Below are 24,933 nucleotides of genomic sequence, written 5' to 3' on the forward strand. Positions count from 1 at the left end.
ACGAAGGGACATTTATGCACATGTACTGGACTGCCCACCAGTAAGATATTTTGGAAAGAAGTGACCCAGCAATTGTCAAATCTCTTAACTCTGGATTACCTGTACACCCTCTGTATTACTGCTGAATGATGTCTTTGAGCATGCAGTACCTCCACAGCTAAAGAGATTGGTTTTATCCGGTATCACAGTGGCTAAAAAGCTGATAGCATCACGATGGTTTCAACCGGAAAAAATGTGCCGTAAGGTCTGGATTCTTACATATCTCGATGTGATTATCAAGAAATATCAACAGCTAGAATTTTGGGTCTCAATGAATCCAAAATGGCAATGTGGTTAGAAGTGGTGGAGAGAATAAAAGCCAGCATATAATGGTAGTGTCTGGTTAGGGAACAAATTATAATGGTTGGATTACCCAATGGGGGGTCCGGGAGAGGGGGTACGAGCTGGAGCATATGTGTATTTGTATATCCTATTGTGTGTTGTCATGTTTGTTTATGTGTTTGTTTAAAAAATAATAAAAAAATAAAATACAAAAAAAGAATATGTTGACTGTATGCCCAGCCTCGGGCAGCACTATTATTTAAGAATATGTTGACTGTATGGAAAAAATTTAAATAAAAAAATTATTATATGATTTTTAATTTTTTTTTACCTTTAGGGGGGGGGGGGGTGGGGGGGGTTAAATCTTGCACAGGGCCTCGCATTTCTCCAGGCGGCCCTGTATGTATGTATGTATGTATGTATGTATGATGTATGTATGTATGTATGTATGTATGTATGTATGTATGTATGTATGATATGTATGTATATATATGTATGATGATGTAGTATGATGCATGTATGATGTATGTATGATGTATGTATGTATGTATGTATGTATGTATGTATGTATGTATGTAATATGTATGTATGTTGTATGTATGTATGTATGTATGTATGTATGATGTATGTATGTATGTATGTATGTATGTATGTATGTATGTTGTATGTATGATGCATGTATGTATGTATGCATGTATGATGTATGTATGTATGTATGTATGTATGTATGTATGTATGTATGTATGTATGCATGTATGTATGTATGTATGTATGTATGTATGTATGTATGTATGTATGTATGTATGTATGTATGTATGTATGTATGTATGTATGTATGTATGTATGTATGTATGTATGTATATATGTATGAGGTATGTATGATGTATGAAGTATGTATGATGCATGTATGATGTATGTATGATGTATGTATGTTGTATGTATGTATGTATGTGTATGTATGTATGTATGTATGTATGTATGTATGTATGTATGTATGGTATGTATGTATGATGGTATGTATGTATGTATGTATGTATGTATGATGTATGTATGATGTATGTATGATGCATGTATGTATGATGCATGTATGATGTATGTATGATGTATGTATGTATGTATGTATGTATGTATGTATGTATGTATGTATGTATGTATGTATGCATGTATGTATGTATGTAGTATGTATGTATGTATGTATGTATGTATGTATGATATGTATGTATGTATTGATGTATGTATGTATGTATGTATGTATGTATGTATGTATGTATGTATGTATGTATGTATGATGTATGTATATGTATGTATGTATATATGTATGTATGTATGATGTATGTATGTATGTATGTATGTATGATGTATGTATGATGTATGTATGTATGTATGTATGTATATGTATGTATGTATGTATGTATGTATGTATGTATGTATGTAGTATGTATGTATATGTATGTATGTATGTATGTATGTATGTATGATGTATGTTGTGATGTATGTATGTATGTAGATGTAGTATGTGGGTGTTTAGTGGAACAGAGCCTCGCAGGTCGTGGCCGAAAAAGCAAAGGTCACTTTAAAAAACATAACTGTATGTTTTTGTATAGTATAGTTAGTATAGTTAGTATAGTATAGTTACATGTAGCATAACTGTTTATTGTATGCATATTGTATAGTAGTGTATATAGGACTCATTATCTTTAATTCGTAAGCTTAGCATTGTATAGTATTATCTTAGTACTTTTGATCATGTTTATCTATATCTATTCTATTTTATTCTATTATTATTTGTATAATTTTTTTTGTACAATCAATAAACCTTCATTTCACTACATGTCTCTCGTGTGTGTACGTGACTAATAAATCTCCTGGATCTTGAATCTCGCACACTGTACTCTGTGTGAGAGGAAAACGGAGCAGCTCATTAGACTCATGTGACTCAACAACATTCTGTGCTTGAAATAATTGCCCGGCGGGGGGGATTAAAAGCTGTATCGCTGAGAAACAGACCGTGGGCGCCCTGCGTATACAGTAAACATCAGGTGCTCCGGGACGCCCCGGTTCATCCTCTCCACTGCGCTCAGTGATGTGAGGACGTTGTCGTGTTGTTGTTTCTTTGTTTCTTTTCCCCATTACTTTGTAACAGGATGAGAGGGTATCTAACAAACACAATTATGATTTACTTTGGCTTTTCATGTCATTGCATTTAAAAAAAATTATAAATGGAAATTGTATTCTATACATGTATACATCATGGTTTCTTCCTTTCCTAAACATTTCTATACGAACCTGGGGGCTGGGAGGGGGGTTAAGAAGTGACCTGGGCTGTCTTGCAGCCACAGGACCGCCAGAACAGAGGAAGAGACTGTCACAACTGCCAGCAGGCAGGCTACACAGTACATGACTATACTGACGGACAATCTATATACTGAAAAGACACATATTGTTTTTTCTTAAAACATTTTTATTTCTTTTTTTTATTAAAAAAAGAACGTGGGGCGGTTGGGTGGCGTAGCGGAGATTGCGCTCATCACCAATGCAAGAGGCTGCGGTCTCGACTCCCGGAGTCAGCATTGCCTTGGCTTGGGCCGATCGTCATACTAACTTGTTTGGCTGAGTTAGGGGGAGGGAAGTCGTGGGTGGTAATCTGGTGTTGTGGACAGCGACTCCTACAGGTCAGGTCTGGGCGCCTGCTCAGCAAAAGGCAGGAAATGGTGAAGGCAGCGTGACCTCCCACACGTTACGCTTCACCAATGAGAGTCCTCGCTGCCAGGTGAGAAGAGAGCCACTGGCTGTCTCCACATGTGTCGGAGGAAGCATGTGGTGGAATTCAGGGTTCCCTTGTACCGACCAGTAGGAGGAACATGCGCACAACAACCAGGTAGGGGAGGGGGGGAATTGGCATAACGACTAAATTGGGATGGGGAGAAAAATAGAAAATCAGGCAAAGAAAAAGAGGATTAAAAAGAAATAATAATAATAATAAAAGAACGTTGTGGTTGCAGACCTACAGTTTTTAACTGTTTTTAAAGGTCTCGGGACCTTTTGGACGCTTGGACGTCTTCTTCTCACAGACACGAGAGTTACGACGACCTCCAGTGTTGATATTATACCCTGTTCAGGGGTGTAGGCGTGGGGGGAGAAGCAGAGCCGATGACCCAGGGCAGAACTAATAATAATAATATTAATTTATATATCGCTTTTCCTAATGCTCAAAGACACTTTACAAAACAAACAATACAGTTTTAGTAGAGAAAAAAAATGTATATAAAAAGGTGAGAGAGGAAGGAGTTCAAGGGTAAAAAGGTGGGTTTTGAGGGCTTTTTTAAATGATGAGAGGGTGTCTGCATGACGGATATGGTTATGGTTACGAGAGGGTGTCTGCATGACGGATATGGTTATGGTTACGAGAGGGTGTCTGCATGACGGATATGGTTGGGAACTGATGGGGGGGGGGGGGGGGGGGGTCTCTCAGAGGGTCTTGGCTAAAATGATTATTCAAACCTTTTATCCACCTTATTAGAAGTTCAATAAGGTGAGTTTTCCTGTGTAGGCCATTTTTATTTTATATTTTAAACATAGGGCAATTTCTAGGTGGTTTTAATAACCTGGTTTTTAATAACGTGCTGCCCTTATTTCCACTATGGATGTGTCCGTAAAATCGGTAAGTCAATGGATTTGTTATAGGAAGACACCAACGTTAACCCTTTCACTGCCACACTACAGAAGGTTAACCCTTTGCTATCACACTACCGACGGTAACCGTCGGTAGTGTGATAGTAAAGGGTTAACCTTCTGTAGTGTGGCAGTGAAAGGGTTAAGGGAAACATGGTTACCATCTTCTCCACAGTCAGAAGAAGATAGATACCAATTTCCTCTCTCTCTACTCTCTGTGCGTTCAGTAGAAAGCTATCTGGCTTGCACGTTAGCCTAGCTTAGCACAATGAATGGAAGTAGATACAGACCACTGGCCTTGGCTTGAAACTCCGGGAGAGGCGTTTGGCGTTTTTCTGTAATTAATTTGTTCTAAGCTATAGGCTTAGAAACGCAGCCGGATAGCTTTCTACTGAACGCACAGAGAGGAAATTGGTTTCTATCTTCTTGTCTGAAGAAGATAAGCGCATTTCCCATAATGTGGGCGTGTTCCTTTAAGATTGTCTGGAGGTGCATATATATGAGTCACGGAGGCCCAGAAGTTCTTGCAATGTCACCGACCCAGGCAGGCGACCCTCTCATCTCATGACAGAGCTGCAGGCCATCAAGGTTTTCTCCAGATGAGCAGAAACCTGGACAGTTTGATGAGAGGAATTTTAGGACATTTTGTGACTGAACTTTCACCTTTGCCCGGCCTGTAGAATGTTTTAAATCAAGACTGCACTCAACACGGCAGCACCCAAGTGTCAGCACTGTTTGGTGAACATTTGTTAAGAGTTGTACCCCATCCTGCTGACTTGTCGTACAGAACTTGTAGGTCATTTTCGAGTCAAATCAAGTCAAGGCAAGTCAAGAGTTTTATTTGTCATGGCATACAAGCATACAGTGAAATGCGGGGGGTCTTCCCCGCAACGATTGTGCAATAATACAATAATAAGAATAGGATGAGAATAAGACATTTGTGCAATAATACAAGTAATAAGATAAGACATAACAGGTATATTTACATAAAGTTTACAAAAAGCATGGTAAGACATGCTAAGGTCCTGCGATACACTGTTAGCTACGGATGAGGTACTGGGTCTTATGTACACTACTATACAATGCTATACTATATAATATACAGTTATACTATGTGTCCTTATGCTAGCTTGCTATCCATCTGTTTACTATACAAGAACCACTCCCGATAAAAGCGTTTCAGCTAAATGACTAAATGTAAATGAAAATGACAGCAATACACTGCATCATCCGGTCATGAGCGGCAATCGTTGGCCTCGTGTCTCCGTCCAGTAGAGAGACATTTACACAAACACCCCCTGGTCACCGTCACTTCCACCAAGGCCTCAGGTTGGTCTGTAGCAACTGAAGTCAAGAAGGACAGAGAAACACTGTGTCATCAACAGTATCATCAGCCTGTAGCTTCTCCCCATGTTCTCCAGGAGAGAGAGAGAGAGAGAGAGAGAGAGAGAGAGGTAGGTAGAGAGAGAGAGAGAGAAGTAGAGAGAGGTAGAGAGAGAGAAGTAGAGAGAGAGGTAGGTAGAGAGAGAGAGAAGTAGAGAGAGAGAGAGGTAGAGAGAGGTAGAGAGAGAGGTAGAGAGAGAGAGAGGACATTATCTTGTTGCCCTTTCATGTCGTTCCCAGACACAAAGAGGAAGTCACAAAGCCTCTCTCTCTCTCTCTCTCTCTCTCTCTCTCTCTCTCTCTCTCTCTCTCTCTCTCTCTCTCTCTCTCTCTCTCTCTCTCTCTCTGAACACTACCAGATGTCACACATCCTTTTTTTTTTACTGTGAGAAAAACATTCTACGAGGCATGTATGTACAGAGGCAACAACAATGCCACAACATCTTGCAACCATATTTTTGTTCTGCCTTGTATGATTGAAAAGTATTTTTTTCTTTTTTTCAGTTAAGGACCATTTCCCTGGAAAAATATTTTAATTAAAAATTGTTTTACAATAACTCCTATGGGCTCCTATGGAATGTACAAACCACGTTTCTTATACTGTATCTTCTACCATTTCTAGCAGTGAGATCTGTCATCACAGCTTTTTTCTTTACCATTCTGGGCAGAAACTGTGAGGATTGGTTCATTCCCCGCCACACGCTTCTTAAGGTACTGTGATGATTGGTCCGTTGCCTAACGCACACTTCTAGGTCAAGTATCAATTACCATCACGCACCTGATGTGTGTTCTAATCAGCGCTCCAGAGGCTTCATATACTCGGACCTTCTGTCATTCGATGTGGGGTCGTTTTGAATACTTCTGTTTCTGCCTGTTGTTCCCCGTTGCTGTGCCTCGTCTACTCTCCCTCCGGGACATCTGTGGATTGCCGCTGGTGAAGACCTTGTCTCCCCGTTTTGAGCTGCGCCTCGTTTACCCGCTTTACTCTTGCGCTTTGGTGAGTTTGAACCAAACCCCTTTTTGGACTATTCTGTTTTATGTGTTTTGAAGAACACTGAAGAGTTCTATTTTTGCTTACACTTGACTCAGCTAAGTTGTGTGTTAAAGGAGACACTGAAGATTATAATTTTGCTTGCACTGGACTCAGCTGGGGTGTGTTTAGAAGAGACACTGAAGATTATCGTTTTTGTTTTGCACTGACCCTCAGCTAAATTGTGTGTTGTGGTGAACACTGAAGATATCGTTTTGTTTGTTCTGGACTCAGCTAAGGGAGGAGGAGACCGCACTGCCTCTGTGTGATGTGGACTGTTATTGATCTCTCTCTCTCTCTCTCTTTTCCACCTCGAGTTGAAGCTGGGAGTATCTGCAGAGCCGCTTCGGCGTCAACACAGTTTCCCCACCTCGAACACCAAGAGGATCTGCAGAGCCGCAGATAACTCTGCTGAAGGCAGTCTCCCTTTGTTTTCAAGATTGTTACTTGCTCCTTTTTGACTCTGAAAATAAATACACCCTAGTATTTGGCTAACTCTGAACTACCTGTCTGTGCCGTGCAATTGAGGTCGGTTTCAAACCCTAACATTACAACCCGACCATGTCGACCTCAGCCGACACAGACAGAGTCAGAACCGCGTTGGCGGTCCAGATTGAATTAACCAACGACCACAGCCTACAGCTAGGTGCGGCTGCAGCTGCTGTACAGGAGCTCCGAGCCCAGGTCCTGCCTATTCAGGATGCCATTGACACTCTGGCCACCCAGCAGACTACCCAGGGGTATCAGCAGGCTGTTGTTCTGCACCAGCTACAGGCTCTCAGTACAGCATTAAACACTCTGCTTTTAACCCCACCTGTCCCAGGAGTCTCAGCCAGCTCACCACCCGCGGCAGACCTCGCACCTCGGGAGCCCCGTCTCTCCGAACCACGTCTGTTCGAGGGTAACTTCGAGGATTGTGCCACATTCATCATGCAGTGTGAGTTGGTCTTCCTTCATCAACCCAGCCGTTTTTTGTCAGAGGGAGCCCGAGTAGCCTACATGACTAACCTGCTCACGGGCCGAGCAGCACAGTGGGTCACTGCTTCCTGGGCTATGAGGGCCGATTTTTGTTTCTCCTACCCAGACTTCGTGGCAGAGCTCCGAAGGGTTTTCCACCACCCAGCTCGTGGCCAGGACCCAGGAGCTCGGTTGGGCACCTTCCGGCAGGACAGTGGCAGTGTCAGAGACTACGCGCTGGAGTTCAGACTGGCCGCAACGGAGAGCGGTTGGAACGATCAAGCGCTTCGTCTCACCTTCCTGAGGGGGCTCAACGACGCAGTAAGAGACCAGCTCGCGACCCAAGAGGAGCCCGATTCTCTCGAGGGCCTGATCAGCCTTGCTATCCGCATCGACGGACGCCTCCGGGAGAGAAGGCGTGAGCGAGCACGACTAGGACCCCCAGACGTTCCCCAGACCCCCAGTCCTCGGGACCGTTCTGCTGACCGTCCTGCCCCCTCCGTGACTGGTGGGTTTTTTCCCTCCCGGGCTGTGACCGAGGAGGAACCCATGCAGCTGGGACGCACCCGCCTTAGCCCGGCCGAACGGGAGTCCAGGCTCAGGTCCGGCCTTTGCCTCTACTGCGGCCGGGATGGACACCGTGTCTCCAATTTCCCTACCCGGCCAAGAAGACCAGGCTCGCCGGGACCCCGGGAGATCCTGGTGAGCCGTTTTTCCTGTTCCCCCACCCGTGCACCACCTAACCGTCTGACGAACGTCACCCTAGCCTGGGCGGACCAGCGGGCGACGGTGGGTGCACTCATTGACTCTGGTGCTGATGGGAGTTTCCTGGACGTTGAGTTTGCCACCCGGGCCAACATTCCACTTGAGGACCTCGAGAGGCCCTTGGAGGTCTTCGCGCTGGATCATCGCCGCCTGGCTGACATCACTCAACGCACCTGTCCTGTCCTCCTCACCGTGGCTGGTAACCACGTTGAGAGACTCCAGTTTTTCATTACCAGATCCCCTCTTGTCCCGGTAGTCCTGGGTCGGCCCTGGCTCGCGCTGCATGAGCCCCACATCGCCTGGTCCTTCGGCACCATCAGGGGGTGGAGCCCCTCCTGTCATGCCCAGTGTCTTCAGGCGGCGTCCAGTCCTTCGCCCCGGGGTTCCCCTTGTGTCCCTGTCTCTAGCCCCCCCTCACCGGGTCCCTGTCCCTGTCTCCAGCCTCCCTCACCGGTCCTCTGTCCCCGTCTCCGGTCCCCCTCTCCGGGCCTCTGTCTCTGTCCCCCTCTCCAGTGCCCCTGATCGCCGGTTTCCTTCGGTCCCATCCGGGCAGGCTGGGGCCGAGTGGGTCGCCGGGTGGCTCCCGTGGAGGGGGGGGTACTGTGAGGATTGGTTCATTCCCCGCCACATGCTTCTTAAGGTACTGTGATGATTGGTCCGTTGCCTAACGCACACTTCTAGGTCAAGTATCAATTACCATCACGCACCTGATGTGTGTTCTAATCAGCGCTCCAGAGGCTTCATATACTCGGACCTTCTGTCATTCGATGTGGGGTCGTTTTGAATACTTCTGTTTCTGCCTGTTGTTCCCCGTTGCTGTGCCTCGTCTACTCTCCCTCCAGGACATCTGTGGATTGCCGCTGGTGAAGACCTTGTCCCCCCGTTTTGAGCTGCGCCTCGTTTACCCGCTTTACTCTTGCGCTTTGGTGAGTTTGAACCAAACCCCTTTTTGGACTATTCTGTTTTGTGTGTTTTGAAGAACACTGAAGAGTTCTATTTTTGCTTACACTTGACTCAGCTAAGTTGTGTGTTAAAGGAGACACTGAAGATTATCATTTTGCTTGCACTGGACTCAGCTGGGGTGTGTTAGAAGAGACACTGAAAATTATCGTTTTTGTTTTGCACTGACCCTCAGCTAAATTGTGTGTTGTGGTGAACACTGAAGATATCGTTTTGTTTGTTCTGGACTCAGCTAAGGGAGGAGGAGACCGCACTGCCTCTGTGTGATGTGGACTGTTATTGATCTCTCTCTCTCTCTCTCTTTTCCACCTCGAGTTGAAGCTGGGAGTATCTGCAGAGCCGCTTCGGCGTCAACACCGTTTCCCCACCTCGAACACCAAGAGGATCTGCAGAGCCGCAGATAACTCTGCTGAAGGCAGTCTCCCTTTGTTTTCAAGATTGTTACTTGCTCCTTTGACTCTGAAAATAAATACGCCCTAGTATTTGGCTAACTCTGAACTACCTGTCTGTGCCGTGCAATTGAGGTCGGTTTCAAACCCTAACAGAAACAGTATTTTCTGTACACACAGTGGCTCTCCAATATGTAATAAAAAGATAAAAAATAAAAATACTAATACTACTACTAATAATACTACTACTACTACTACTACTACTACTACTAATACTAATACTAATACTAATACTAATACAATACTACTACTACTACTACTACTACTACTACTAATAATAATACAGTGTCTAGCCTTGGACATGGCCTTCAAGAAGACAGACAAATAATAAAGTGAAAGACAGACCCCCCACTGGCTGCATTGAGCAGGTGGGTTTCCCTGTCGCAGGAGATCAGCAGCGGAAGGAGCCGTTCTTATCGGCCATGTTGACACACGCAGCAGCCATGTTGACACATGCAAGGAGACCGGGCCGACGGCTGAGCAATTACTGAGTAGGAACGGACCATATGTTTGAACCCTTTCAGCTGTTTGTTCTCACGTGTCACAATGGCTTCTGGCAATTAGCAAGCTATTAGTTCTAGAGAAAATGAGGCGGGAAAACTATACCTGAAAGGGTTCATATGAATTTAGCAATATGTCCAGTACATTATAAACAGTATTATTATTATTATTATTATTATGAACGGTGAATGGACTGCATTTATATAGAGCTTTTACCCAAAGCGCTATAGACTCATGCCTCTCACTCACTCACACAATGCGTTGCTCATGGGACGGGGCTCTGTGAGCAGAAGCACGCGCGAGCACACAGGAATGCGCTGCACTCGACTGATGCGTCAACTCGCTAAGTACCCACCTGGCTACTTTGCACAACAACAGCGCAGGTCGTCAGTGTGTTCAAATACGTCCTCAGAATACATTCACACAAAACTTGTGAATGAAATGTGTTACATTTCATTCGTTACATTTCATTCGTAGAGGCAATTAGGCACTGTCTTTAGTCTGTGCGTATGCGAGGGAACATCTATGTGCATGCGCGGGAGCGCACGTGGAACCAGCTTTGAAATCAGCAACGCACCCCTGCTCACACACACAGACGGTGGAGGCGACCATGCAAGGTGCCAACCTGCTCATTGCGGGGAGTTAGGGGTTAAGTGTCTTGCTCAAGGACACTTTGACACACTGCCCGGGAGGAGCGGGAATCGAACCGGGAACCTCCAGATTACCAGATGACTGCTCTACCTCCTGAGCCACTGTCTGCCCCTGTGTGATCTGTGGTAATGACCCCCACACAGACAGCAGGGAGCAGCCAGATGAACAACCACAGTCCACTGTTGTCCACTGAGTAACTCCACTGGGGGGGGGGGGGGGGGGGGGGGGGTTGGTGCCTTGCTCAAGGTACAGTAGGCTATTACGGGAGATGGGAGCGCATCGCATATGCAGATCTTCTCACCTGGACCAGTGGTCTTCCAAGTTAGTTTCCTCGGACGGCTAGCCATTCAAAATAGGAGGGAAAACTATACAATGTGAGATATAATGGGTGATCGATTTTAGGATATGGACATTTATTTAGCAGCTGAGTCCCAGAAAGCCCCCCACCCGTTTATGGGTGGCCCTGCCCCTTTATGGCTGGGCCTGCACCTTTATGGCTGGGCCTGCACCTTTATGGGTGGCCATGCACCTTTATGGGTGGCCCTGCCCCTTTATGGCTGGGCCTGCACCTTTATGGGTGGCCATGCACCTTTCTGGCTGGGCCTGCCCCTTTATGGGTGGCCATGCACCTTTATGGCTGGGCCTGCCCCTTTATGGGTGGCCCTGCCCCTTTATGGGTGGCCCTGCCCCTTTATGGCTGGGCCTGCACCTTTATGGGTGGCCATGCACCTTTATGGCTGGGCCTGCCCCTTTATGGGTGGCCATGCACCTTTATGGCTGGGCCTGCCCCTTTATGGGTGGCCATGCACCTTTATGGCTGGGCCTGCCCCTTTATGGGTGGCCCTGCCCCTTTATGGGTGGCCATGCACCTTTATGGCTGGGCCTGCCCCTTTATGGGTGGCCATGCACCTTTATGGAGATGAGGTTCTTCCAAACAAACAAGCGTTGAATTCTGGTTCAGATCTTCAAGCAATGATAGAATGTCAAGCTCATTATGGTGAAAGAACTCAATAATGTTTGTTGTCTTGAGAGCAACCCCAGACGTTACATCCAGGTAACATCACACATTTCAAGATTCAAGAGTTGTATTTGTCACATACATACACAAGACATGCAGTGAAATGTAGGTGGCCATGCCCGACCTCGATTGTGCAAAAATAGAATAATAAATAGAATAATAGAATAGATAATAAAATCGAATAGACGTGATAAAAAAGTAATACAAATAAAATACAATGTTAAGCTTAAGAAATAAAGGCAATGAGTAATATATACAATAATATACAATATACAGTTCTGTTTTTAAAGTGACTTTTTTGTAGTGTATTTGTGTGTGAGGTGTGTGTGAGAGAGTGTAAGTGAGGATGTGTGGTGTGTGTGTGTTCTGTGGATAGATAAGTGTTCAGTGTTCTGATGTCCTGGGGGAAGAAGCTGAGTCTGAGTCTCTCTGTTCTTGCTGCGTGTATGCGGAGGCGCTTGCCTGACCGCAGCAGCTTGAACAGACTGTTGTTGCCACCTGGCTCAGAGGCGTGTATACAAAACCCAGCTGCATTTCTCGGAGACGCTCTCTGATTGGCACTGACTGACGCTCTCTGATTGCCCAATCCGTGACGAGCTGTGTCTTTGCCCATTTCCAAACAGCCTGCAAACTGCCTGGCGTTCTATCGCCATGCTCTAAGACAAACTCTAACCTTAACCAACTTCGAAAGAGTGCCTAAGCTTAACCGTCGAAAGAACTTGCTGTCACGCTCTAAGACAAACTCTAACCTTAACCAACTTCGAAGAGTGCCTAAACTTAACCACTGTAGAAACAGGCGTCGGCCAATCAGAGAGCGTCTCCGAGAAATGCAGCTGGGTTTGGTATTCACACGGCCCAGAGTCAGACGAGACTATATTGTATATAGTTATAATTCCTCAGAGACGCAGCAGCCGCCATCATCACCCCAGTCATCACACACATAATAAACCTCTCTATAAAACAGGGACACGTCCCCAAGGACTTCAAAATTGCGAGAGTGACCCCTCTGCACAAAAAGGGCAGCAAATTAGACCCAGGCAACTACCGCCCTGTTTCTATTCTTACCTCCATCTCGAAAGTCATGGAGAAAATAATCTACGAACAGGTCGAAAAGTACCTGGCGGAAAAAAATCTAATCTACGAATTCCAATCTGGCTTCAGAACGTCCCACTCCACTGACACATGCCTCCTCTATTTGAACGACCACATCAAACAAGAGGTGGACGCGGGCAAATACTGCGGCATGGTCATGCTGGACCTACAAAAGGCCTTCGACACTGTCAATCACTCCATTCTGATGGACAAGCTAAAAGCAATTGGTTTTGATTAGGGATGTCCGATATTATCGGCCGACCGATATTATCGGCCGATATCGGCAGTATGTGATATAGGAAAATATCGGTATCGGTAAAAAAAACAAAAAACAATAACAATATTTGTTATATAAATATCCAGTGAAATTATTAGTTACCTAAAATTATTCAGTTTTTGGGGGGGGGGGGGAACCCTGCATATATCGGTATCGGTTGATATCGGTATCGGAAATTAAGAGTTGGACAATATCGGAATATCGGTATCGGTAAAAAAGCCAATATCGAGCATCCCTAGTTTTGATAGCTTATCAGTGAGCTGGATGCAATCCTACCTGGAGGGGAGAGAACAGATGGTAGAGGTAAACGGTACTCTATCCCCCCCCCCTCACAGTGAGCTGTGGTGTTCAACAAGGAAGCATACTAGGACCGCTACTCTTCCTAATTTATGCAAATGACATGTCGTCAGCCTGTGACTGCAACTTGTTCCTGTTTGCGGACGACTCAGCCCTGCTGGTCTCTGACAAGAACAAGTTGCAGGTTGAAAAAACCCTCAGCTCGGAACTAGGCAAAATCTGCATATGGCTCGCTGATAACAAACTATCATTACACATGGGCAAAACAGAGTCCATTCTCTTCGGTTCAAATAACAAACTCAGCAAGACCGACGGCTTCTCAGTTACAGTGGGTGACAATATTGTCACAAGGAAAGACGGAATTACCTACCTGGGTTCCATCCTAGAGGCAAATCTTTCCTGTGACAAAATGGCATCCAATGTAATAAAAAAAGTCAACCAACGAACTAGATTCTTGTACCGGATCTCTTCTCTGGTAAACAAGAATACCCTGAAGACTCTGGCAGGAGCACTCATTCAAGGGTACTACGACTATGCGTGCACCTCATGGTACCAAAGCACCTCAAAGGCGCTTAAAACAAAATTACAAACATCACAAAACAAACTGGTCAGACTACTACTTGACCTGAACCCCAGAACCCACCTCACCCCTGCCCACTTTGACAACCTAGGATGGCTTAGAGTAGACGACAGAGTACAGCAACTTGCAATGGGCCTGGTCTACAAGATACACTATACGACCGGGGTACCCATGTACATGTCAAAATACTTCCCAAAGGTCAGTGAATACCACAACCACTACACCAGAGGAAGCTCAACAAATCATGTTACGCCTGTTCGAATCCAGCTCCCGGCGTTGCTATCAGCTTGGCTGTCCTCTCACACTGATACAATTGGCTGTATCAGGGGGTGGGAAGCTGAAGGGTGGGTCCTGGGCGTTGTGGAGAGCGACCCCTACAGTTCGGTCGGGGCGCCTGCTCAGCGAGGGTTGGATCTGAGGAGAGATAGTGTGGCCTCCCACACGCTACACTCTCCCCGGTGAGAACCTGCGCGGCCAGGTTGGCCTGCCCCAGGCTGCACATGCGTCGGAGGAAAGCATGTGACAGTCTCCGGTCTCCCGGACCAACAGTAGGGGAAAGTACGCAACGACCAGGAAGGGTGGGATGGGAGAAAAATCGGGAAAAAGGAGGGGAAGAAAGATTAAAAAAAAAAAAAAAAAAAAAATCATGTTAAACCCAGATTCGGCTCAAACAAGGGACTAAATACGTTTCGCAATTATGCCACAACAATGTGGAACGCCCTACCCAAAGCTGTAAAGGAATGTGAATCCCTACCCACATTCAAAACCGCTCTTAAAGAGCACCTACGGGAGGCTGCAATTCGAAACTGGCCACCGTAAATGCCCAAAACCCCCACCACCTCCTAATAGACAGTCTCCTCCCCACCGCATGTATATATTCCCTCCCCGCCGTATGTATATTTCTCTCCCACCCACCCACCCCCTCCTAATGTACAGTCCCCTCCCCATCATATGTATATACTCTGTCAGGATCTAGGGGTAACAGTACTGTATATTTGAATACCGTTTATGTCACAAATGTATCAGTACTAAATACCTATATGTCCCTATGCCATAAATGTCATGTATGTTGTGTATGTCATAAATGTCTATATGAATTGAAAATGGGGGACCCTGATGGAAACAAGACAAACGTCTTTCTCAGGTCTGCATCCCCTTAACAATTGTATGTATTGAGCCGTACTGTATTGTACCCATTCTGCAATCTGTTAAATAAAGTTTTCATTCATTCATTCGGACTATTGACATCAGTGTCGTCTCTGTTTTGTGTTTTATGCTTTGCCGCCCCCTGGAGGACAGACACAGCAATGGGAGGACAGACAAAAGACATGTTTGTATGTTGATAAGAGTGAGTCAATGTGTTTGTCTGGTTTCTGCTTCTGGGACAGGGCTGCTCTATATATCTAAATATTGTAGTGATTGTTAATTGTACATAATTCACCCACGGAACTATTGTTAGGAACAAGAGTTCCGCCCGAACATTATATGAGGTGGCACTTCCTGCCACCACAGGTCAGTCGACTGCACGCAACGTAGCAGTAGCATGTGGTTTTTGTGTACTGAATAAATGCTGTTCGCTCTACCTCGAGCTACCGTCTCCGACTCCCATCTCTCGGCACTACACTGGTGACCCCGACATTGGTCTCGCTGAAGTATCAGGGACCGAACCGAACATGGCAAACGATGCCGTTATTCTTCGATTGCCGGAGTTTTGGGAGCATTCTGCGGCGGCGTGGTTCGCTCAAACAGAGGCGCAGTTCGCCCTACGAGGGGTTGACGACGACGCCGCGAGATATTACCACGTCGTCTCGAGCCTCGGGAGCACTACAGCGGCGAGGACGGTAGGCTTCATAACAGCTCCGCCTGCCCGGAATAAATATGAGGCGTTTAAGACGCACCTACTCAGAATATTCGAGTTGTCACAGTCAGAGCGGGCCCGACGCTTGCTGGCTATACGAGGCTTGGGGGACAGCAAACCTTCGGAGCACATGGAGATGATGTTAAACCTGCTGGGTGCAGAACGGCCTGATTTCCTGTTTATCGAACTGTTTCTCAGGCACATGCCGCCACACGTGCAGACGGCACTTGCCAATACAGCGACTACTGATCCCCGTGCTTTGGCAGAAGAGGCAGACCGCTTCTACCTGGCCACTCGACACTTTGCCCCAGGGCTAATAGCCTCGACTCACGGTTACACGCCGCAGGGGGGAGGGGCGAGGAAGGACAGGAGCAGCGCTGCCGCAGGCCTGTGTTATTACCACGCGCGTTTCGGCGCGAGGGCGACAAGATGCCGTTCCCCTTGCACTTTCGTCATAACGCATAAACGCAGACACCTGCGCCCAGTAGCAGCGGTGAGCGCAGGTATGTCGAACCGGCTGCTTTTCATTAGAGACACACTCTCCGGTTGCAAATTCCTCTGCGACACCGGAGCTCAGAGGAGCGTCCTGCCAGCTACAAAAGAGGACACCGCCGGCGATGATAGAGGTCCACGCCTGACGACCGCCAACGATACCCCTATCCGCACCTACGGTGCAAGGACCATGGAACTGTGTTTTGGGGGCCAGCGGTTCACGTGGGACTGCATCACGGCCGACATTTCGTTCCCACTACTCGGGGCAGATTTCCTGGGTGCACACGGTCTACTCGTGGACATTAGACATGGCCGCCTAATAAACGCACAGACACGGGCTTCGTTGGCATGTGTCCGCGATGAGGCGACATACGGCGGCCTTCTTACAGCTTTCACCGACCACAAACCCCTCACGTTTTCTGAGTCGAGAGTAGCGGAGCCATGGTCGGCACGACAACAGCTCACGTACGATTCCGAGTGCGCCGCGAGACACGTCGCCGGGAAGCCCAACGTCGTCATCGGAGCTGTACAGCCGGACCTCGACTACGTCAACAGGGGCTCGGAACGGGCCTCCGACCACGACATCCAGGCCCTCGGAACTGCAGATTCCAGTCTACGCCTGGAGGACGTCGCGATTGGTCACTCGGGTCCGACGCTGCTGAATGACCTATCCACCGGACACCCTAGCCCACAGGCCCCTGAGGACTGGCGAAGGCTCGCCTTTGAGGTGGGGTACAACCACCACAAGATTGAACCCGCCCACGTAGGCATTTCCCAGCCCTTAGAGCTGGCCCTCTCCCCCCGCCGAGGCCGTCCGCCGCTACCCCGGGACCCGCCAACGACGGAGCCGCCGTTGGCCTCGTCGATGTCTGTGCCCCCGGGTGTCGGGGAGGACGCGGGCGCTTGCGCCGCCCCTACCTCCCCGCCCCTGGCTTTCCGCACTCACCGTGGCCGGTTCATGCCCCCGGGCGCCGTGGAGGGCGCAATCGCTTGCACCGCGCCCCCGGTTGTCCGCTCACGCCGCGGCCGGGTCGTTGTCTCTCCCCGCCGTGGAGATTTTGACCATGGATGAATTCTGGGGGGGCTTGTGTAGTGATTGTTGTGTGTGAATTGTCTTGTCACTGGTATAGCTTCTCTCTACCTAGAAAATCGGCGTTGTTTTTTATGTGTGTAAAAATGAACTGGTTTAGTTGTGATGAGAACATGTGTTTTCATGTAACGTTAGTAACGTGGTTGAACTCACAACTAAGTGGGTTAATTAACCTGTGAAGCTATGCTTAGTGACATGTGATTGAGGAATAAATTCTTCTCTCAGCCTGTGATGACAATGAACAGCGTGTTCACATATTAACAGGGGTACCTGTTCAACCTGGTCGTATCAAGGGTAAGGTAGGGAGGGGTGACCCCCCCGGTTTTTCCCTGGGGCTTCCCCCCCTCCTCTCAAACAAGTTTTGTTTACAATATATTGTGTCACTATGTTTGTGGGGATACGATGTAGCCCTCAGCTTAAACTGCTGGGGTTGTGCTTCTGCTTGAGAAAACGATTTTTTTCCTAGGGAAAGGGTTGTTTGGTCACTGTCATATGTGCTTAGCAAGGCCTGTGGCCAATACATAATCGAGGACTTATGTCTCTCTCGTTATGAAAAACGGCGTTCCTCTGTAGTAAAGAGTGTACTTTGCCCTTTTTTGTTGTGATGAAGGGTTGTGTGTGTCGTTGAGAACCACAACTGGGTTAGGTTTTGGCCCACAGAAGCACATGTGTAAGTCTGGTACCGGGGCTCTTAAAGGGGCCCTCTCTATTCTGTGTTTTTCCTTAGTAAAAATCAGATAGCAGGTTCGCACATGAGCTATGTGAAGCTGTTAAACGCTTCATGTAGCATGCTATGACTGGTGTCATGGCTCTACTTTGTCATTACATCGTATCAGGGGTGAGGGGTCATAAAGTGGTGAACTGGTAAACCCTTCCTCCCCCTTTTCCTGTTTGGGCAGGGGTTAAAACCCCCTGTACTTCGTGCTTCCTGTCACGTTGCTGGTTCGGCACGTTACAGGGTAGGGGGGGGGGGGGGGGAGTTTCCTGGTCCCACGCCCTGAAAGATTGGGCGTGTGCACCGCGGAAATTCCCCCGCCATAGAGTACGTCACTGGGCGCGTTTCTATTGGTAAGGCTTCCGTGAGTTGTTCAGGTTCCATGTTATGGTTCTGTTTCAGGGAGTTTTCAGAGCCTCCTCCTCACAGAGCTCTTCTTCAGGGAGAAGAGCCTTCTGTGAGTTCGGACCCTCCCTCCCAGTGAGGGAGCCTCCTCAGAGTTTCAGAGCCTCCTCCTCAGATTGTCAAGGTGAGTAGAACTTCGAAAAGGAGTTCTGCTCTGTTGTATGTGTATTCGATTCAATTCAATTCCATTATTGAGCTTGGTGGGTGATGCAACGCAGTAGAGACGTGGTTCTTCTGCGCTTCTCCCTACTGGTAGTGTGTGTATTGGGTCAGAGCCTCCTCCTCTGGTGTTTGGAGTCTTCTCCTCGGGGAGTTCAGAGCTCCTCCTCAGAGAGTCCTAACCCAATTGTTACATAGCTCAATGCTGCAATATGTCTTTTCAATCTATACAGCTCACGTGGGAAGTCTCTCTGGGGGTTCCCCGTCCTCTCCTTTTTGGAGTAGGTGGACAGGGTATTTTTTAGGGTTGCCCTGACTCCTCGCCTTACAGGTCTGTTGAGTCATGGGTTTCTCCCCGTCATAGGGGTACGTCGCTCACCGTCCCCTCTTATGAAGTGTGGTTGACGGGGTGGTGTTTTCCCTCAGCCACGTCGCATGGGACCCATGTCTGTATTATTTTTTCTGAAAAAATGTAAAATAAAAAAAGCGGCTTCTTGTCGTTCCCCCAGGCGGCTTGGAGGAACGGTATCTGGTGTCTTGTTAGACTATCCATTGATGTGTTTTGGGTCTCGACGTGTACATAGTGCTGGCCCTGGGTGTTTCTGATAGGAATCACGCATGAGGCTTGTGCGCCTTGGTTGCTCATCATTAAAACAGCCTTTTTATGGGGCAACTGGGATGGAGTTTGTCTCTTCCGAGCGCCAGTTTACTAGGTTGTCTCGACGAATTCTCATTCATATCTGGGGGATGTTAACGGAATAGATCAAAGCATAGGTAGTGGGGTCTCACGCCCTGGGGGTGGGCCACTGAGCGCGGTACGAATGGGACCGTCTGGGTGGCGCCCTCTATAATGTTTTAGAACGACACACGTACCTACCCCCCCCTCCTAGAGTTCGGGATGTTCGCGTGATTAGGGCACGGGACTGGTTCTGGTCACGCTGGTCCAGGTCAGTTAACCCGCAGATCTGCTGTTCTGGTACCCTGAGGGACCTGTGCTTTTATCAGGGGGAAAAATGCCGGGTCGGCCCGGGTGTCACAGGGTTTGATATTATGGAGATGTTCGTTCTCCATTCTTTTCGCCCCTCTCTTCTCCCGCTTACGTATGGCTGAGAGGGGGCTGTTGAGGTGGTTTTTATAGTACTCCTCTGGCATCCCTGTGTACGTCCCGGTCCGAAGTTGTTTTCGTCGACCCGTAGGCCTGGGATAACCCCTTTTTGAAAACTAAAACACTTGTACTGCGGTATAGCCAGTGTATACACGCAGGTGTGTTTTGGAGTTTTTTCCTGAGGGGTTATAGGAACAACCACCGCATGTTGAACCAACCTCATATCAAATATGTCAGGACTAAATTGGCATGGAGTGTTGGTGTTCTATGCAAGATAAAACACATTCTAAACCAAAAAACACTGTATACACTGTACTGTACACTCTTCCTACCATATATGAGCTACTGTGCGGAGGTGTGGGGTAATACCTACAAAAGCACTCTACAGCCAATATGCACCATGCAAAAAAAAGCAATAAGAATAATCAACAATGTAGGATATTATGAACACACCAATAACTTATTTATAACGCTACAAGTATTGAAATTTATGGACCTAGTGGATTACAAAACTGCCCTCATTGTATACAAAGCCAGATATAAACTAATCCCAGGCAACATTCAAAAATGGTTCAGAGACAGGGAAGGAGAATATAACTTAAGAGGGAGAGGGAATCTTAAACAACCAATGGTAAACACCACGCTGAAAAGCATGTGCATATCGGTGTGTGGAGTGAAGTTGTGGAATAATTTACCCGAATACATCAAACAGAGTAAACATGTGGCACAATTTAAAAAGCAGCTAAAAATACAGAAATGAGTATTGAGGATAAACAAAGTTATGTTATATTGTGTATGTAGTGCTGTACTATATTCACTGCTGTCAAGTGAATCAAGTTTTTTTCTTTTCTTGTTTTTTTTTTTTAATATAAGTAAAAGTATATTCTATATTGTAATACACTAAATTATGTTATATCTAGTAAAATTAATGGAAGAACAAATATAAATGTAAGGGGGTAGGGATCAATAAGCTTAGCTTCCCTCTACTCCTTTTTTGGACATGTCTGCTAACCAAACACATTGCTCTTGACCTTTTGTTTATAATTCCTTATTTTTTTTATTTTTTTAATGTTTTTCTTTTAATGTTTTTTTTTAATTTGTTGCTATGATTGTTTGGTTCGACGGAACAAGATATCGTGAGTTGTTTGGAGAAATATGGAGAATAACATGTCCAAAAATAAACTTTTTCATTAATCTTTTCATTCAAGAGGGTGGTTGATTCCCTGGTGTGTTGGAGCGGAGTCAACTCCCGGGTTACCCGGTTGAGTGTGCCCCTGCACGTTCATGGCGTCTGCCAATCGTGTCAGCCTTCTCTGCCTCGGCCCCTCTAGAGCGTCTGGGATTTTTTGGTGGAGGCTTTGACATGGTGCTCAACAATGCCAGCATACGCCCCTTCCGCCGGGGTGCTGTTTTCAGTTGACCCCTTTGGCGCCTGTCTCGTCCGCAGTGCTCCAGGCTCGGGTCAAGTGCCTGCTGCCTGGATTGAGGGATCGGCCTCTTCTGGAGGTCGTCTCCCCGGTGCGCTGCCTGCTCCCGCTGTAGTGTAGCCTCTTGAGTGCTTCGAGTTACAGCCATGCTGACTGCCTGAGTATGCCAGGGTCAGTGAGCCAGGCGGCGTGCTAGTGGGGAGAAGGGCCTGCTCTTGGATGGGCCCTGTCCGAATACGCTGGCGATGTGGGGGGCGGTGTCACTAGTGACCGCCTGGTGAGGTCTTGATGCTGTGGCGTCATTGGCCTCTCCGGGCCCCCTTTTTCCGGGGGGATCCAGTCCCTTCTGGGTCTGGGTCTTCCTTCGCGCTCCGCTGCTACGGCCTTGCCACGGGGTTGAGCTTTGCTCTTGCCCCCGTGATTTTGGAAGCGGTAACGAGGTTTGTTCCTTCTGTTCGTTCCCTGGTGGCATGCGGGTTGTGCGTGTGCATAGTCGTGGGGTCGAGCCACGGTCTGCTCACCCTGTGCGTTGAGTTGCTCGAGTTCCTCTTCGCACGGTCGGATCCGTCTTCCTCCCGTCCTCCAATAGGGAGGGTATCCCTCCATTAGGGAGGGTCGGGGGGCTTGGTCCTCCCCGGTTCTGATGGTTGTGGGGGGCCTCAGTGGGGTACATTTGTCGAGCATCAGCTCCCGCTCAGCTCCCGTTGTGCAGTAGACGCTGAGCGGAAGCTTATACGACATAGAACAGTAGGTTATGAATATGAGTATAGTGACGCTCAGCGTCTAGACGCCACTGTGGCCCTTGATATTGCCTTGTGGTGAAAGATTGAGAAGGAGATGAGTGTGTGGCCACACCCCTGCTTATATAGGTAGCGGGGGGTGTGGCCAGACGGATGTTGGTATGTAAAGGTACATATTGTGAGTTTTTATTCAGTGCACAGCACTGGAGTGAGAATATGTGCAGTAGACGCTGAGCGTCACTATACTCATAGAACACGGTTATATTCATAACCTACTGTTTACTTAGATCATCAGAGCAAAGGTGCACGGTGGTAAACTGTGGATATTTCATCTTAATATCTTTATAATAATTCTTAATATAGGACTGGTTCATGCTTGTCTAGATTGCTGCATCATCCTTTCTCTGACTTTCCATCCATAGTGTAATTCATTATGGTATATGGAGTGATCAACAGGATAATTCTTTGCTAGTCAGTTGTCACACCTTATCAGTTGTAATATACCCTAGGATTATTGGAATGACTGTCTTCTTGAATTTTCTCCCACTGAACATGGATTTTGTCTGCAGTGTGAAGATGTTTGCAACATCTAGTTGTAGAAACTATGCACTGTAGCTTTAACGTCAATCAATCAATCATGTTTAGTAAATAGACACCTGATTTTATAGTCTTATTCTAATAAATTTTCATGACTTTTGTATTATAGGAAAGCATGGCTAGACAAAAATGGTCAGTTGAGGAGCGAAGGAGAAGAAATAGAGAGTACCAATGAAAGAGAAGAGAAAAATTACACAGTGACGAAGAGAGCAAACATGCCTTGCAAGAGCAGGAAAGACAAGGGTGGAAAAAGAGGGTTCAAGACAAAAAGGTAATAGAAATAGACAAGATGGGAGACAGGGCACAGAGGTATCGGAGAAAATATTGGAGAGAGGTCCAGAAAAGGTGCAGAAAGAAAAGGTCCTGTGAAGGTGCGGTGTTGGAGACAGACACCCCCCCAGATCAGGATATTCTAGATAACAATGCCAGACAGCGCAGAGAGTCTCTCAGACAGGAACAGAAACAAAGTAAAACGCGAAAAAGGCATTCAAGAGAAATACAAACTTTAAAAGAGAAGATTACAAATGTAACAAAGCAACGAAACAACCTGAGAAAAACAATAATGTGCTGAAAAAAGGCTACAAATACATCACCACTGGACTCTCCAGGCACGGAAAGAAAGAATATGCTATCAGGAAGCAAAGTAAGGAATCAGACAATCCAAAAGGGTTGGCGGTCAGGTGGCGTAGCGGAGATTGTGCTCGTCACCAATGCAAGAGGCTGCGGTCTCGACTCCCGGAGAGTCAGCATTGCCTTGGCTTGGGCTGATCGCTATACTAACTCGTTTGGCTGAGTTAGGGGGAGGGAAGCCGTGGGTGGGTCCTGGGCGTTGTGGACAGCGACCCCTACAGTTCGGTCGGGGTGCCTGCACAGCGTGGGTAGGATCTGGAGAAAGGTAGTGTGACCTTCCACACGTTACACTCTCCCGGTGAGAATCTGCGCTGCCAGGCTGGCTGCACATGTGTCGGAGGAAAGCATGTGACAGTCTCTGGCCTCCCGGACCAACAGTAGGGGGGGGGGGTGCGCAACAACCACGAAGGGGGTTGGGAATTGGCATAACGACTAACAGTGGGATGGGAGAAAAATCGGGAAAAAGGAGGGGGGAAAAGATAATATAAAAAAAAAGAAAATATCCAAAAGGCCCTGCTATTCCACCACATCCTCAGAAGAGAGCTGAAGACAAACAAACAAACTCCTGGCCCACGGCGCCAAAAACCAGCACTGAGTGTGTCATCAGGCACGATTCTTAAAAAGTATCGTCTTCTTCAACAAATTAAAGACTTTGGGTTAACCTCTAAGTTAATGAGAGAAAGGGAGCATCCTCAGAAAAAGCCAACATTCCTACAGGGTATAACACAGGATTTCTTCCTGAACTCTGCACGTGTGACGATGTGTGATGATGGATAGTGCTAATGATGGCTTTGTCATTATAAATGATTTCCCATATCTTTTCAAATCTTCGAAAGGGGATGGGTACATTTGGAAATTTTGCAATACAAAATTATGTAGGTTAGAGTTATCCTATCCCAAAAATGTACTCATATTTAAATTCCACATTAAGAAACATCATTTAGACACCTTGCATGTTAGGATTTCCTTCAGATTCATGTTGGCATCCATGTATGGCGAAGGCCCGGACTGGCCATCGGGAGCTCTGTCTGTCTGAAAATATTTAAATGTTTGTGTGTTTTTTTAACAATAATTTGTGATGCCATCACAAACAATGGCATTTAAAGGGTAAACATTTTAAAAGTCCTGCACCAGCATGCAGGGAATTAAGTCTTTGTAACAAAAATCTTCCTGGTGGGCTTAAAAAGTGGCCTGACTTGGGCTATATTTCGCACTATATTTCCTGGCCTGAATAATTCCCCCAGTCCTGCCCTGCGAAGGGGTCCCCCATCGATGTGGATACTGATCAACAAGATGTGAAAGTGGAATTTCTGCATCCCCATGGTCCAACAGAAAAGGTTCTGTTTCTGCCCAGTTCAAGACATATAGTGAAACTAATCGGAAATGCAGAATGAAACGAAGAGGGGAAGTGGGTGAGAAAGTGGAGATCAGGAAGTGGTGTAGATGTTGGGTAGATGAAAACAGGGATGAGGAGAAGGGGTCCTGGTCTCCATTACTGTTTTTGTTGTTGGAAACAGTGCATTTTGTAATAGTTGGAAAGGTGTATGTAAAGTTTGTTGTTATTACAATTGAGTTAACAAAATGTTCAGTATAAGATAAGGAGTTATTAGTTCTTATCATTGTCACTTCCATCTGTTTAAAAAATGCATGTGTTCATTTATCAGAGATGCATACAATTTGGTCAACTCCGTCAGTTTCTCGTCAACACCGTCAGATCTTGGTCAACACCGTCAGATGTTTGTTTTTGTTAATTTTGGGGGAA

The sequence above is a fragment of the Notolepis coatsorum genome (assembly GCF_963971535.1).
Source record: "Notolepis coatsorum genome assembly, chromosome: 1".
Lineage (NCBI taxonomy): Eukaryota > Metazoa > Chordata > Actinopteri > Aulopiformes > Paralepididae > Notolepis > Notolepis coatsorum.